General features: G+C 37.5%; 1 long non-coding RNA gene across 1 annotated transcript; it reads right to left on the reverse strand.

Moving 5' to 3' along the window:
• Positions 1-689: 689 nt before the first annotated feature.
• LOC118932859 (uncharacterized) lies at positions 690-16,917 on the reverse strand. The gene is made up of 3 exons (XR_005032923.2): positions 16,221-16,917; positions 6,584-6,699; positions 690-1,004 (listed from the first exon to the last, which is right to left on the reverse strand). It is a non-coding gene; the product is annotated as an uncharacterized LOC118932859 (long non-coding RNA).
• Positions 16,918-17,391: the final 474 nt, after the last annotated feature.

A 17,391-nucleotide genomic window follows, 5' to 3' on the forward strand; every position in this document is an offset into this window, starting at 1 on the left:
AGAATAAATGAAATATATACCCTCAAGAAGAAGGCATTCATATATAGAGAGCTAATCTATCAAACCTCAGATGAGTAAAATAATCTTAGTAAAATCCATTAGGAAATAATTTAATGAGTAAATGAGTAGTGTAGGGCTAGGATCTGATACTTTCTGATTAGAAATGACATGAAAGTGAAGAGATTCTTTTGAGGTAATTAACTTATGAAGAAAATTAATTTTATAGTTCTTGCAGTTTGAGATGAATCACTTAACTATTTTGGCCCTCAGCTAAATCACAGTATCTATAAAAGAATAGGGTTGGGCAAGGTGGCTACAACTCTAGAATTCTTTGATTTAGGTTACATTTAAAATTTGTGACTATTACCAAAATGAAAAAAGACTTGAGAAGTTGAGAACATAGATCTATCATCTTAGAATTCTTGGTAATACAGACTTCAGCAAAGTAGACTTCAGTAAGTTGAATGTAGAATATATGTAGGATTCAGCTGCCATATAATCTAAAAATCTCCCCCAAGAAAGATATGAGACGTAAAAAAAAAGAAAAAAGGCAATCACAGAGAGGAAGAAAAGGTTAACAGTTCAAGGAACTGTGTCACTTGGAAATAGACATGAAAATGGAGTTTAAAGAGAAGAGGTTTACTGGGAGAGAAGGGTGGTGAGTCCTGTGGGAGACAGAAGCAGCAGGATTGGGCAGGAAAGCCATTAGAACAGTGCACATCTGACCCTTCTGAAAGGAAGGCAGGGAGGAAAGGAGGGCTTTAGATAAACTCAACCAACCCCATAGGAACTGTGGGTAGAAGACTGCTGATTAGACACGTCCTGTCAAGATGGCCAGGCCCTAGAATCCATCCATGCTCAGCAGATGGCTGAGGACTTCCCAGGTTTGTGGCCTTGGCCGGATCTCACCGTGTTTTGATTTGCATTTTCCTGATGATTAGTGATGTTGAGCATCTTTTCATATAACAGTTGGCCATCTGTATGTCTTCTCTGGAGAAGGATGGCTATTATCAAAAAAACCCAAACAATAACAAGGGTTGGTGAGGATATACAGAAAAGAGAACCGTGTGCTCCCTTGGTGGGTATGTCCACTGGCACAGCCACTATGGAAAGCAGTATGGAGGTTCCTCAAAAAATTAAAAATAGAACTACCATATGATCTAGCAGTACTACTTCTGGGTATATATCCAAGGGAATTGATATTGGGTCTTGAAGAGGTACCTACATGCCCATGTTTTCATTGCAGTATCATTCACAATAAGCATGGCAACAACCCAAATGCCCATGAATGGACAGTGTAAACTATTTTTAATTTAACGCAATTTTAGTTTTCCATTTTGCTCTGTTGTATCTTATAATATTTTTTATTATACCATGTGTGATGTGCTAGTGTATCTTTTATAGTAGCATCTAAATACATTGTTGATCTTATTCCCAATAGGTTGATTCGTTTTTTTCATGTACTAATGCAACACTGTAATGTGATTATTTGAAAATCTTAAGAAAACAACCACAGATAATTATACCTATATAAGTTTAACTGATAATTAAATTGAAATGACTTCTTTTAAAATGATAATATTATTAACTTATTTTTCTGGTTCAGCAACATAAGTATGGAAAATGTTTAATTTAAAATAAAGACATGTAAGTGGAGGTATAGAGTTAGAATTATGACTGAAGCAATAAAGAAAAATGATTTGTCATATATATTAAATGGAAACTAAGATTTGGGGTGAAACTAAATAAAATAACTGTTGTATAATTTTTTTAAATGAAGTTCAAATGTATAAGCTGTCAAAACTTATACAGAGGGTATGTTTTTGTGAAGGTGTTTTGGGGTAAGATTAACATTTAAATCAGTGTACTTGAATAAAGTATATTGCCCTCCGTGTTGTGGGAGGTCCTCGTTCAATCAGTTAAAAGTCTGGATGGATTAAAGACTGACTTCCCTCAAGCTAGCAGGGATTTTCCACAAAATGGCCTTTGGATTTGAATCTCAACACTGGCTCTTTCCTGGGTCTCCAGCTTGCCAGCCTACCCTGCAAATTTTGGGCTTACCAGCTTCCATAATCACATAAGCAAATTCCTTAAATAAATCCCTATATGTGTAGGCATCCTATTGGATCTATTTCTCTGGTAACCCTGACAAATGCACACTGCATCTCACACCACCACTAAGAAGGAAAGCCCCATTGCCAAGCTCCAGCATTATTTCCTTCCTATGGATGGTCAGAGGATTTCCTAGAACTTCCTATTTTCCTTCCTTTGGATATTCTGAAGGCTCTGTTTTTGAGAAGAACTCACTCCAGAAACTGACACCCCCTGAGATTGTGGACCTGGGTCCTCATAGAAAGGAGAGTTTAAGGTTAACCCTTGGAAAGCACAGAGTTGAATGGATATAATTTTGCACCTTTGATTCTTTTCCTGTCTCTTGTGTTGATGGTGAAAGACAAGCAAAGAATGAGAGCCTGGAACTTAATTCTCAGTGTCCCTTCTCTAGGTCAGCTGTAGACATTCATTATTCATGAATAATATGCTTTTCTAGATTGAATTAAGATCAGTTTTCTTTTCCTACTATTCATTTTTAAAATGGGTAAAATAATTTTCCATTCTTTCTTCTCGGAAAAATTCAAGTAACAAAGGTTTCCTGCATGAGGTCTTCAGTTGATATTTCCACCAGACAGTCCTTTGCTAAAGATGGGCACAGATCCTCAGATCTTTAACAACAACTGGTTTCATTCAATACGGTTCTGTTCCTAGAGCATAGATGGAATAGTATCTTATGAGAGGCTTTCAGAGTCTCAGCATTGCTCTGCAAGCCAGCCCTAACTCATGGAGATGGCTGTCCCAAAGACACAAGACATGGAAGGCAGCTGTTGAACAATGTTGAGAGACTGTGCTCAGGTGTCCTCAACACCTTATTACTACCCATGAATAATGGTGTTTTGGATTTACCCTAGGAACTTCTACCCCACCCAGGTAGATGGTCTATGAATTTTACATGGAAGTCCCAGGCCCCAGTCTAACCTCTGCCCTGCCCAACTTTTTCCCCTAGAAGGATGTTTTTCTACCACTTCTTGAGAGTTTTCATCTTAAGTGTCTCTCTGCTCCAACATGACTTAGAAAAGTGAAAAAAGGAAAAACAAAATTCAACCTCTTCTAGGGACTAGGCCTAGAGTTCCCTTACCTGAATTTGATGTTTTTCTCCAAAACTGATTAAAAAGAACAGGAGGGCGAGCCACAACCTCAAAATACAGAAAATCAAATAAAAATTCCCTGGGAAGCAGAACTTGAGCCCATCCCTGGGACAAAAAATATCCATAGAAAAGGACATTCATTCCTCATCATCTCACACACTCTGTATCCACAGGTAACTAACTGGGCGCTGAGAATACACACCCCATACTGGAGCTCCAGGCCTGTATCACACAGCTATGGGACAGTCATGAGGTTCCTGATGGTGAGTGAGGTAACAAGGGTGGAAATATAACTCAGCATCCAGGCCACCAGATGCCCCCACCCTTCTCTGGACCTTAGCATTTTCTATTCCTCCTTCATATCATATACATACATTAGTATAACTTCCTACTTATTCCTACACATGTTAGCTGGGTTCGCCTTTTACCTTTGAAGACCTTGGCTTTAAACCTATCAATTCTACAGCCCTGAAAGTCTCACATTAACCCTAGAATTGTTGCTAATTCTCTGGAATTTACACTCTTGTAATCTCCTCCATTCTCTATGCCAGCTTCTCCACATAATCTATTTTGGCCTTGCAGCCACTCAGACACAAACCTCAGCCTCCCCTTCAAGCATCCTCCAAAACTGCTACTTCCACAAAAAATCATTAGTGAGCAAAGTAACCTTTACTTAAGGTTCTATACGAGCAATAAAGGGTTGATAGCCCATCCCGCTACAAGCAATTTACACTTTCTTCTATGTAATTGTTTTCCATCCAAAGTGCTTGTTTGGATTTTTATGCCCTTCAGGCTCTCAGCTCCCCACCCCAACCCACCTGAGCAGTGTCCCACCCTCCCAGCCCTCCCTCCACCCTCCTAGGTCCCCACACCCCCACCTCCACCTCATTTCAAATTCTTTTTTATACAGAATATATCAGCTCTCTCAACTCCCTACCCTAACCTAGATAACCAGATATATCCTGAATTGGAGGATGAGTGAGGAGTTCTCTTTAGCACAACTGATTTTTAAAAAGAGCAGTTGGAGTCATACAGAACAATATCTCCAGTTTGTTTTGAATCACATCTATAGGTTATTTCTTTTATAAAGGTTTCCTAATATTTCCCATGTCTTTACTAAGTTTTCACCAAAATCCTCATTGGCCTTTGAACACTTACTGAAAATAATTTATGGCCATTACCGGGGGCTCGAGGAAGAGGGAAATGGAGTCATTCAACAGTATAATGTTTGGTTACACAAGATGAGTAAGTTCTAGAGCTTTGACATACAAAACAGTACTAACAATACTGTGTTGTACAGTTACAATTTTGTTAAGAGGGCAGATCTTAAGTTGGGTTCTAACTCCAAACAACCACAGCAATAAAACCAAATGGGCAGGAGGCGACTGTTGGAGGTGATGGATGTTTATACCTTGGCCACAGTGATGGTGCCACAAGTGTATGCATATGTGCCAACCTGTCAAGTTGTATACATAGTATGTGAGCTTATTTAGATACCAATTACACTTTCATAAGGTTGCTAAAAAGTAGTTGGCATCGTGGTGAATATATGTCTGTTTTATGTACTCATGTTAGTCAGGCGTTTAAGAGATTTGTACTACATAAGGCCTCGCTCTTAAGATTTTAAGCTGGAGATTTCAAGCACTGTATCCTTTCCTTACTTTGATTTCTTCCATTCCTTTATTAATGCTAATGAATCACTTTGCCCAGGATTTCTATACCTTTGCCATTCCAGGGATGGACCTTCACCAGAGCAGACAGCTCCTCTCTTTCAGTCTCCCTCTGCATCAGCAGCTCCCTCAGAGTTGCCTACCCAAAAAAGGCTGATATTTCCAGCTCTGTCCTACTCTTATTTACTCTCTTTTGGGAATGAAGAAAACATTTCTGTCCAAGAAACCACTTGTCACAGCCTAGTATCTCTGATATCATCATTTATGGCCTCACTCTATCCTTGATTTATAGGGAAGCCAAAGGACTCCCATATGTACAAATATCCTTCAGAGTTCTAGCAAAAATGAACTCTAGGAAAACTATTTCCAGGTAGAAGAAGGGGCTCTAAAAATGGCCAAGCAGCTGCATTCTTAAAAAAATGTCAAGATCATAAAAGACAGGGAAATCTGGGGAGCTGTGCCAACTAAAAGAACTGAAAGGAACATGACAAGAAAATGCAACATGTGATTCTTAGCTGGATTCTGTACCAGAGGAGGAACATATTATAAAGGACATTGCTGGGTAGGTAAACTGACAAAATTGAAGTAAAGATGGTAGATAAAATAAAAGTCCAGTGTTCATGTTAAATTACTCAAGTTGATAACTATCCTGTGGATATATAAGGGAATATTCTTGTTCTTAGGAAATATATACCGAAGTATTTAGAAGCAAAGGGCCATGATGTATGCAACTGAATTTCAGAAGTATGGAAAAAAGAATAATGTTTTTCTAGAAAGGAGCAAATAGGACAAACTATAAATGAAGTGAATCTGGATAACAGATATTGGGGTATTCTTCACTATTCTTGCAACTTTTCTGTAAGTTTCTAATTATTTCCTAATAAATGATTTTTTTAAAAAGCTCATCAGTCATTCCCAGTGAGTTTTAACTTCCCTTGAGATAAATAGATTGATACTGAGTCGTCACTTTTACACCTAGCTCCCCAAAGGGAAAAATTCCAACTTATAAACAGTTGTATTAGATTATATCTTAGGCAAAAACACTGGGATGCTCGTAATACCACTGTGGTTTAAAAACTGTCAACATGAGTTTTAAATATATTGGAAAAAGCAAATGAAACAAATACACACACTACATATAAAAGCACAAAAATTAGAAGAATCACATTTATACCATGATTTCAAATCCTTACACTTTAATATACCAGCTTCATGACTTGGGAAATACCATTTTACTTCTTTCTCAGTTTTTTTATCTGGAAAGTTGAGATAAAAATCCTTGGTCACATAATAAACGGTAGTTATGAGTAAGAATATTGATAGAATCAATAGGTGCTTTACCAGACCTGAAATGTCTTCATGAAGAAGATCCCAATGTGCCTGACTGCATCTGGCAGATTTCCTAGCCCAGTAATCCATGGGATCCAATCCTACAACTGGTTCTCCTTGCCAAGGAGATGGAGTTCTCCTCACCCCTAATTTTTGCATGTTAATATCACTGCCCCATAATGCTGATCTGCTGGGGACCATCTGCAAAGCAGACCCCACTGCATTTCAGCCTTTCCATGGTGATCCTCCAGAGAGTCCTTTCACCTCAGGCTTTTCTCCTCCTGTACGCCCCCTCCCAGGGTTGGGTTAGCAGATTTCACTTAGTTCTATTTCTCTTCAAAGCTTTTTCTACAATGGGATAAATCTGCCCCATGTTTCATTTACCATTCTCATGTTGACTTTGGGTAGTTTTCCTTTATTCCCTTATTCTTCATTTTCTCTTTGGAAATCAGTTGATAGTTGTCATTCTCTACCAACAGAAACATTCTGTTGTCAGCCTCCTACAGAACAGAAACAAATATTCAGTATAGGTATCCACTATTCAGTGTAAATATCTAGAAAGCAATCTATGGCTGCTTGGAGAGTATGAACTGCACTTGGAAACTGCAGATTGCCAAATCTAGGGATGGAGGGTGTGCTTCATCAGATTCTTGATTGAGGTAATTGAAATTCCCAATTTGAAAGCTTAAGGCAATACAATTTAAGGCTCTTTGGATAGCCCGATTCTAAATATTATTGAGTGATTTTTATTAAAAAGAAAAGAATACAAAGGTTTTGATACTTGGCATACATAGTTATGACTACAGACCAAAATACAGGTGTGTTTTCAAAGAAGTTTCTTTTAAAGCAATTTAAAAAAAATTTCAAAGCCAATTTTTTCCAGGTGTTATTTTTAAGAAATCCTACATAGAAGTAGCATTGTAGGATTTCATATAATAAAATCACATTTGACAAAGAAAAACCTTTCAAATCATAACATAACTGGAAAACAGTATGATAACCAAAATGCGTGCTGCCTTCCTTCCCCAAAAGAGAAAATGATTAATCACCTTTATTCCCAAGACAAACAAGAGGTCTCAAGAATGGAATCATAGGACAATAAAAATGTATACTAGGCCTTGGTAAGGATCTGAAATGTAAATTAGTTTAACTCTATTTTATAAAATAAGAAACTGAGGCCCACAGAAGTTTTCCCCAGGACTAATCCTCTGAGGATGACACATCCCGGTCTTCATTCATCTCCTTGCTCCTTGCTGTTGTTCTACTTCACAGCCCCACACATTTTACCCATTCCAGAATGGCTTCAGATATCTTCCTGATGTACTCATTTCCATTCCAGTTGTTTTTCTTCTGTGATATGAAGATTATTCTCAGCTCTAATGGAAGAACCCCACTTGTGCTCACTGAAATGCAGTGTGACAACATTTGCATCTTGGAGCCTTTTCTCATTCCTTTTGTCTACTGCCAATTACCCAACATTATTGAACTACTACTGAGTGAGAGGAACTATAGGATCCGCTGAGAATGTACAGCAGAGTAAGACCAAGTCCCACAGGAGAGCACTGACTGCTCCTTGCCTTATTTCTCCTGCCCTTACTGTGGGTATAAGCCATCTACCAGTTTGCAAGTATCTTAGTTCTTGCTTTTTCCATGTGTTGTGGACATGATTTCACTAATAGGAGATATTTGTTGACATGAGCACTAATACTGTCTGCCCATCTATTGATCAGTCCATTCTTCTGTCCATCCACCTATTCATTACCTCAGCTGAAGACACTACTCTGTTGCCTCAGGCAGCAAATTACATGATTTACTATTAGTTGGCCTAGCATAGGCACGTTTAATTGTATCACCTATTTCTCATTATGAATGGTCTTTTGTCCATAGGGTAAGTAGTTCTGAATTATGTAAAAGGAAAATCTGGCATACCGTGGTGCTTACTCTTGTCCCCTCAGGGGTGATCATTTTGTTAAGTTGCTTCCTGTGTCATATTTTATTTTAAAATGACATTTAAAAATAGTACCATATAATCAAATCTTCCCAAAATACCAGAAAAGAGTCAGTAAACCTCTAGAAACTTGAGTCTTCATGTTCTTAATGGTTAGGCTCTAAATTAACAGTTTAGAGACCCCACCTGCTGTCAAAATAATTGTGCCAGCTCTTCCCTTAATTTTTATGAGACCTCAGAAGACTCCAGGATTTTTTCCTTCTTGGAGATTTCCTTTCCTTTCCACATTACATTTCTCATAAAGTACTTCAATACATGTTTTGACTCAAGAAAAAACTGAAAAGAGGGACTATTTTCTTTGTTAAAATATAAGTTTTCTTGGCAGGGAGGGGCTCTGAAATAAGGGAGCAGCCCTGTTAAAACTTTGAGCTATGCTTGAACACATCCTAAAATGATTAAATTGTCTGTTCCGGTTATAAATTATAAGCTGGATAGTTTAAAGCCAACTCCCATTGACTAATAAAATGGAAACTATTGGGGTAGGCCAGATACTAGTTTTCTGTGAACGGCTTCTTTATGAATCGCAATGCGGAATGTTCAGCACAAGTGACAGTAAACAAAACTTAGATTAAAAAATGCCTGGAGGGTATGTGATTCTCAAGAATTATGGAATCTGTTTCTGCCTCCAAATAAAGACTACTAATAAATTATAAGCACATCCAGTGTAGCTGCTGATACAGTAATAAATATTGATGTAAAACAAAGCTCAGAATACCTTCTTTTGCAGCCTGAATCTTGCAGTCCAGTCTGGCAGCTCTGTTATACTCAGATTTTAATGAGGAGAAACTTGTTTACTTTTTTAGATTAAGCAACAACAGAAAGTTCTGTGTCTGTCTAATATGAAGGCATTACAATTCACATAAGAGAAATGGATTATTGAGGAGACAAGGCTTTGTATAAATGCTAAGCCCCCCAAAATATAAAATATTTGGTACCTCTAAAAAAACTATCACATAATAACAGCAATAAAAGATTTTAAATGTTTACATTCTTGGTATTTCATGTAAACCACCAAATTTAAGTGTCTACTTTCATTTTCCTTTACAAAACAGTAATATCTGTTATTTTATTTCCAACTGATTGTTTGCAGTCTCACTCTTTGCTTTCCTCTCCTAAGTACTCCCATTTTGAAAACTTTGGTGAGAAAGCTAAGCTTTTGTGACTGGCTTTTGTTTTCACTATATGCTGAAAATCTGGAAGTGATATGCAATAAAAGAATCCCCAGTATGGAAACCTGAATACTGGCTCAGTGTCTGCCTTGAGTTAACTGTGAGACCATACAAGACCTCATTGTGCTGACTTCACACCTCTACGTTTCATTTATGACATGAGCATATTGGCCTGGGTGACTGTACAATCCCTCCTAACAGTAAATCATGACTTTGCAAACTCAAGCTTTGTACCTCCAAGGGTCATTAAAATTACCTCAAGAATGTAAAAACAAGAGAGATGTCCAAGCCCTATCTCCACATTTTCTAATCTATGATCTGGGGTGCAAGCCAGCCACGAATATTTTTAAAGCCTTCCACATGATTTTAATGTGCAGCCAGGGTTGATAACCACATCTCCATAAAACCCGCTCAGGCTTCCCACTTCTCAGTTCTTGCTTGATAGCTCTGAAACCTTGCATGATAGTCTGAATCATCCAATTTAGCATTTCTTTGTACTGCTAGCTTCCTTACCAAATTGTAAATGTCCTTTCTTATGTTGTCCACTGTGTCTACTGCTGCTCATGGTAGGTTCTGGATAAATTTTTGATGATTGGACCGCTTTCATTTATTGTCCACGTTAATTTGCAAAATGTTTATAGCTCTGATTTGGTAAACCCTGAAGTTACTAAGCTTGCTTGGGTTTCTACCCTGTATTAAAACCATCACCATTTAGTGCAGTTAGTCTATTAATGAGGCTTCTGTGCTAGACTATAAACTGCATAGCAGCAGGGATCATCACTAATCCCCACTGTATCCCTACTACCTAGTACCTGGTCGGACTCATAGAGGCATTGAATAAATCATTGTTGAATGAATAATTTAATGAAAGAATAAGTACTTGAATAAATTTAATGAAAGAATAAGTATTTGAATAAATGCATTTAAAGTCATACCAGTGTAGTGTCTTGTTCATGGAAAGTGAGCATACAGTCATCTGTATCCTGAGGTGGGATATGTGTGTGTGCACATGTGTACATGTGCATGTGCATGGGTGTATGTGCACACCCATGTGTCCGTATCCATGTTGTGGTTGTGTGTTTTGCATATGTGTGAATGTGTATGGGTGTATGTACAAGTCTGTATGTCTGTATGCATGTCGTGGCTGTGTTTGTATGTGTATTTCAGATGCACAATCACTGTGAGCATCCTTAAGAGGATCCAAAAGTTGCTGAGTATTCCAAAGGATCCCTCAGCACCTCTTGGTTCTGCACAGCTGGTAGCTCTGCACACTGTAGCTATAGTCCTGGGAAATATGGTATTAATACTGAGTGAACAGATGGTATAGGGTGTGTTACTTAAGACAGTTTTGCCAGGAGGTAAATTTATGCTTTATAAATGTACTTCAAAACTATGCTATTTGATTTAATCACTTAATGCAAAGACAGCTGCATACTATATTTGCCTTAACTGCAGTTATATGGGTTATCTGCCAATCTGTTAATTATAGTATTTTGAAAGGCTTCAGGAAAAAAACAGTAATTATACAGATTGGGGTGGGGGGGTGGAGAAAGGAACATTTTTGAAGCCTAAATTCAGACATTCATTCCCAGCTAACACAAACTTATTGAAGATTTAGAAAACCTGTTAGGAAAGTGGGAGTAGATGTGATTTTTCCTTTGAAAAGGACTTGTGTGTGTGTTGCCATTCTGCATTAGTTACCATGGGTAACTCCCAGAGGATGGGAATGGAGTGATTCCAACTGGACAGAGCTCCATTCCACTCTCTGAAGTCTTTGAACAATGCTTTGTTCCTTAAAATTAAAAAGAGGAGGAGGAAGACGATCATATAGAGGAGGAGAGGGTTCTACTTTAATTTTAAATGTGATTCTGCCCTTTACTTTCTCATATTTCCCAATAATCTGCTTTCTCTCTGAGCTTCTATACCTAAGTTTTCTCTGCTAAACAGTTATAGTAATGATTAAGCAGATTTAATTAATACTATATCAGGGAAGAGGAATATTTTAAGCTTAGTCTGACAGCTTCCTTTTCTTGCCAAGGACTTGCTGCCACATACTTGTGAGAGAAGTCTGGCCCATTTCCCCTATCCCCTGGGAATTTATATTCTGTGAATTTCATTGTCATTTTGAGAACAAGATTTCCTCTCTGTGAGCAACTATACCAGGATCAAAGGTTTGAATGGGACCCAGGCTGTAAATCAAAGAATTATGCATTACAAATTATCTGGTCCAACTCCCTCTTTTCACAGATGAGGAAACTGGAGACCCAAAGACTTAACTGACTTGCCTTCCAAAATGAAAGACAAATGGGGACTTCGACCAATGTCAGGAAGGGGAAAATTTCTCCCTGTCCCTCTTAGTTCTTTTGACACAGGCAGACTAAGAGGGGCATAAAATTTGTGTGTGTGTATAGTGATCCTGTAGATACCGGACCTAAGAAGTGACTAAATCAAGCTGTTTATATACCTTTTAGACAAAGAAACAATAAAATCATGAAGAACTGACAAGACAAAGAAACTTAGGCTTGGGTTCTAATTAGTGGTGGAACTGCAGAGTTTGTTTACTTGGCCCTGAATCCCTTGTCTCTAGAGATAAGGACATCTCTCTCCCTCCTGGTGCAGGGGGGACACCTGTCACATGGAGATTCATTTCTGCTTTCAGGTGGACAGAGAGGAGGCCAGAGTGCTCCTCTTGCATCATCTGTTTCTCAAGGAACTTTAATTCAAAGTAATCAATAGGCCACTTTGGCATATTTTTGAGGCAGCCTGCCTTGAGCCCCATCACCAGGGACCCTCTTATCAGTTTAGGCCCTTTTCATATGCATCACACTACTTAGAGCTAAGAAGTGACAAGAAATAAACAGAAAGAGCAGAGTTTATTTGCTCTGCTAGTCCAATACATGACTGGCTGGAGCTGCATTTGGGCAAGTGGGAAGCCAGTAATACTAAGTTACCTAACTGCCCACCTTGGGCCTCCTATCCCACAGCATCCAGTGTCATTACCTTGAGAAGGTGCCTTGTGGAGGTATGCATCCTAGCCTGAGTGCTGCCCGTTATGGGCTGGACAGTGTATTAAGTGCTTGCTAAACATCATTCAATTAAAACTGCTAACAACCTATAGTGCAAACATCATTTCATATACTTCACAGAGAAGGAAACTAGCTCTCAGAAGTTGAGTGATTTGCCTCAAGTCACAGAGCTGATTTCTAGTAGTCTCACATGCAGAATTGGACCTACTAGATGAAAAGGTTCTCAAGAAAATGTTTCTTGGCATCCTCCTAAAACAGACTAAAAATACTTTCCCCAATTCTCCGAGGCCCAATTACTGTCTCTGTTCTCCCCAGTCTGGGTGGCTTGCTACTTCTAGGCTACTGAAAGGCAGTTCATCTGACCAACAGCTTATCTTCAAAGCCAGGCTCTATACAAAGTTCAACATGCCTCAACTGATAAACTGATATATGCTTAGGACAGGTCACCAAAGCCAACATTTAGGACAGCTTCTTTTTCGCAGGACATATGCATTTTCAGATAGCTGTGGTCATGCTCACACACAGGTGTACATCTGACCTAAGGGAGTGTAATTACTTCTAACTTCTTGCATGGGTCAGAAGGAGAGGAAAGGCCAAGGGCGGCAGCTGGAAGGGGAATAAGAGGGGAAGGTCTTGGCTTTTGATACCTCTCAAGCCATATGTAAGTGATTAAATACCTCATCTATGAAGGAGTTGGGAAGTATTTACACCTTCACTGGTCCCTATTCCCATCTCCTTGAGGCTACTTAGACAAAAATTACAGAAATGGTAATCTCTCTGAGACTTCACTCTGTAGTTTGAACCTTTTTTATGTAAAAATGGCAAGTGTTTATTAAATTTTTTAAATGCATGCCTATGTTTGATCACAATTTTCATATGCTTTGGGCACTGTTTTATCAATATTCTTTGGTTGCTTTTTTCTCTGTTCCTCTTCTGACTTTTTATATCTCACATGTAAAAAAAAGTATTAGTCATCTTTGAAATGAAGCAGGTTTATCCTCTCCCAGTTCATTAAAGAAAGTTCATGCATGGGAGGCCAGCATTCCTACATAGGAGAAATTCTTTCTGGTTTATACTGAAGTGCTTTATGGCACATGTTTTTCTCTCTCTTTCTCTGTGTCTGTGTGTTCATGTGCACACAGGTATACACTTCCTTATGCTATATATAAAATAGATATAAAAAAGCTTATTTTGTATAAATTGAGAATTTGATCTAAAACTCATATGGAAATAAAAAGTACTCAGAATAGTCAAAAGCACTTTGAAAAGAACAAAGTTGGAGGATTACTTCTACCATATTTGAAGGTTTATTTTAAAGTTAGAATAATCAAGATAGTGTGATATTAATGTAAAGGTAGCAAAATAAATAAATAGAAACAAATCCATACAGGAACAACTGATTTTCAACAAATGTGCAAAGTTAGTACAGTGGAGAAAGGATAGTATTTTCAACAAATGGTGCTGTAATGACTGAACATCCATATATAAAAAAATGAACTTGGATATATACCTCACAGAATATACAAAAGTTAAATCAAAATGAATCACAGTCTTCAATGTAAAACTTAAAACTGTTAAACATTCAGGAAAAAAGATAATAGAAAATCTTTGTGTCTTTGAGATAGGCAAAGTTTTTCATACACACACCAAATGCATGATCCATAAAATAATAAATTAGTAATTGGACCCCATCAAAACTTAAACTTTTACTCTTTGAAAGACACTAATAAGATAATCAAGAGAAAACCACAAGCTGGGAGGCAAACTAATACATTTATATATAATAAAGGACTTGAATCCAATATATATATATTATATATATATATATATATATATATATATATATATATATATGAAGCTCAAAACTCAGTAATAAGAAAAATAAGCCAAGTTTTTTTTTTAATGTACCAAAGAAATTTGGAAAGACATATTACCCAAGAAGATATACAAATAGTAAATAAGCACAGGAAAAGTTGCTCAACATCATTATTCATTAGGGAAAAGCCAACTAAAACTAAATTATAATATCACTACATACCTGATAGAATGACCACAGTTCAACAAACTGAACATACCAAGTGCTGGTGAAGATATCAAGAAACTGAAACTCTCATACTTTGATGGTGGGAATATAAAGTGGCACAGCTTGGAAGTCTCCTGTACACACACACACACACACACACACACACACAAACACTTCTCTTATGACCCAGTAATTCTACTTCTAGGTTCTATCCAAGAAAGAAAAATATTATATCAACACAAAAACTTTTTCAAGAATCTTCTTCACATCTTTACTTATAATAGCTGAAAACTTGAAACAAATTCTATCATAGTGGTAGGAACAAACTGTGAGTATCCTAACAGTGTAATACTACAAAGAAATAAACTACTGACATCTACAACTCAGATGATCTCAAAAAAAAAGGAAAGCAAAAGAAGCTGATACAAAGAGAATATGTACTTGATGTAATTTTATTCACATAAAATTCTAATAAAGAAAAACTGATCTGTAGTAACAGAAAGCATGTCAGTGGACTAGATGGGGTAACTGAGGAAACAGGAACTTGAAAAGAGACACAAACAAACTTTTGCAATATAGGAAATGACTGGCATGTAGATTTATCAAAACACTAAGATCTGTTAAATTTGGTACATTTTATTGAACATAAATTATACCTTATTAAAGGTGATTTTGGCTATAGTTTGTTCAACTCCACAAAATATCTTGACCAGAGCACCCATTCAATAATGAGATGTACATAATTTTCCATCCTTAATATAGCTCAATTTGTCCTTTACTTCAAAAAAATAACTAATGGGCATCAAAGGAAGAAAAAAAAACCTTTTAGAGATGTGCCAACTTGCTTTCAAAACAATTATTTATATAACTGAGATTAAAATGTAACTGGCCTTTTCAGCTAAAGCAGATAAAGATCTGGGTTGCTGAAACTTGTTTTGCTGCTATATGAAATAGCAGTAGTGTCATTGGCACTCATTAGGCATGAATCATGGCACAACTTTTCTCTTTAAAGACTAGTAGAACAGTTGCCTTCTGAGCTGTAATGATGTGGGTGAGGTCAGGGTAGAGTCTGCAGGTTCAAGGTTTGTCAGGGGTTCATACAATTGTTCCCATTCACTAACAATGACCCTTTAACCTGCATGTGTTCCCAAACCCTGATTTAGTCCAGTTTACACCATTTTTCCCCTTTGGGTTGCAACTACAGTCACAGTTTTGGCAAAAACAAGAGTGGATATGAAGTCAAATATATAGCTTTGATTCTCACTCTGCCCTTTTTTAACTGTGTGATCTTAAACCAGTTATTTAACTAACTGATCTTTATTTTCTTCATCTGTAAAATGCAGGCTGTTCCCACAACAGGAGTTTTTAAGTATTCAATATTAAATACTCAGCTAATGCTAACAGATAACAGAGGATGGCTGAACTATACACCATACACTGCAAGAGGATTAACTGATTTGCGCTTCAGGGCAGGTGGGAATTCAACAGGGGGAATCTTGGCAAAGTAGAACAAGTTGGAATGTTGGTTGAACTGGATTAAACATTGGGTTAACTAAGGTCATCTTATGTCTGGTTTAAGATTTTCAAGTGTCTCATTTAAACAATCTTATCCATAGAGAGGAAGAAAAGGACCCCTGAGTAGACCTCCCAAACCCCTATCCCCCAAAAACTTTCCCTAGTAACAGCTGCCAAATAAAATATCTTATTCAAATTGGGTAATATTCATTAAATAAAGAGGAGTTCTGACAGATTCGCATTTCCAGAAAAGTCAGTGTACAAATGAAGATCTTCATACCTGAAATACCAATGAGTATTGGTTAGCTTTAAGGTCTTCGTATTTCTCTTCTGTTCTAGGGAGATAAAGGTAACATATTTGAGGTTAACTTGGATTTTTTAAATAAAGAAGTATCAGAATCCATTGTGGCTTTCTCCCAAGTTGTCTCTTTTAAAAATATTATAACTTTGATATGAGCACACTGTATCATGTCCTTGTAGATCCCTAAGAAGGGCCAATGTAAACTAAACAATTGCATGAGTCATAACGGACTTTCACACCAAGAGGAAAGCTGAACTGAGCCAGGATGATTTTCATCTAAGAAGCTCTTCTTGCAAAGCCTTTCCAGGAAGTTGCTTGTCAAGCCCTAGGCCACATCCAGAATTAAATCCCTTGCAAATCTCCAAAGTGAATTTGTGTAGGAGGGGCAGGGTACCAAAACTATTTGTGGGAGTTAGAAAAGAAAATTTTGGTGACATCATATAGGCAATTTGGAGAAAATTCACCCTCTAAAGTCAGTAATTGACAACACTGTCTTTAAGAACTGGCAGCTTGCTTGCAATAACCCCAAAGTTTGCTTAAAAATCCTCCACCAAAATAATTCAGTTCTCTTTAACTGGAAAAAAAAATGTGTCATGGAGCATTTTTTTGAGGGAAGTAAGAAACTTCTTTAACAAAAATTAGCAAATATGAGTGTTAAAATTAATGTATCTTAGAGTTAGCCATATCAAACATTTATTAATCTTGAGATGTTAGCTCCCATAAAGAAGGGATGAGTTCCAAGCATAGTTTTTGGACTTTTGATATACCCAATATATGCTAATTTTTATTAACAGTTGAGTATCTGCTCTATGCCCAGCACTGTTCTTAAAAATAGTTATTCAGAAGGATAGGTGGAGGTTTAACCATGGCTAATAGTTTTCTAAGAAAACCTCATATTTCTTTAAAATGTTTCTCTATAAAAGATGGCAGCTTGAGAGGAGAGGCAGATGCTTCCTCCTAAAACTGGATATAATTAGAAAATATAGTTGACACAACTAATCCTGAGAGAGCAACAAGAAAGAGGACAGCACCAGACAGCACACACCTGGAGAAAAGAGAAGACCTCACTGAACGGGGTAACGTACCAGAGCTGTGGCTCCGTGGGACCTGAGCCCTTCCCCCACCCCAGCTCACTGGCGGGAGGAAGAAA

This window comes from Manis pentadactyla, chromosome 3 (assembly GCF_030020395.1).
Source record: "Manis pentadactyla isolate mManPen7 chromosome 3, mManPen7.hap1, whole genome shotgun sequence".
NCBI classification, from domain to species: Eukaryota; Metazoa; Chordata; class Mammalia; order Pholidota; family Manidae; genus Manis; species Manis pentadactyla.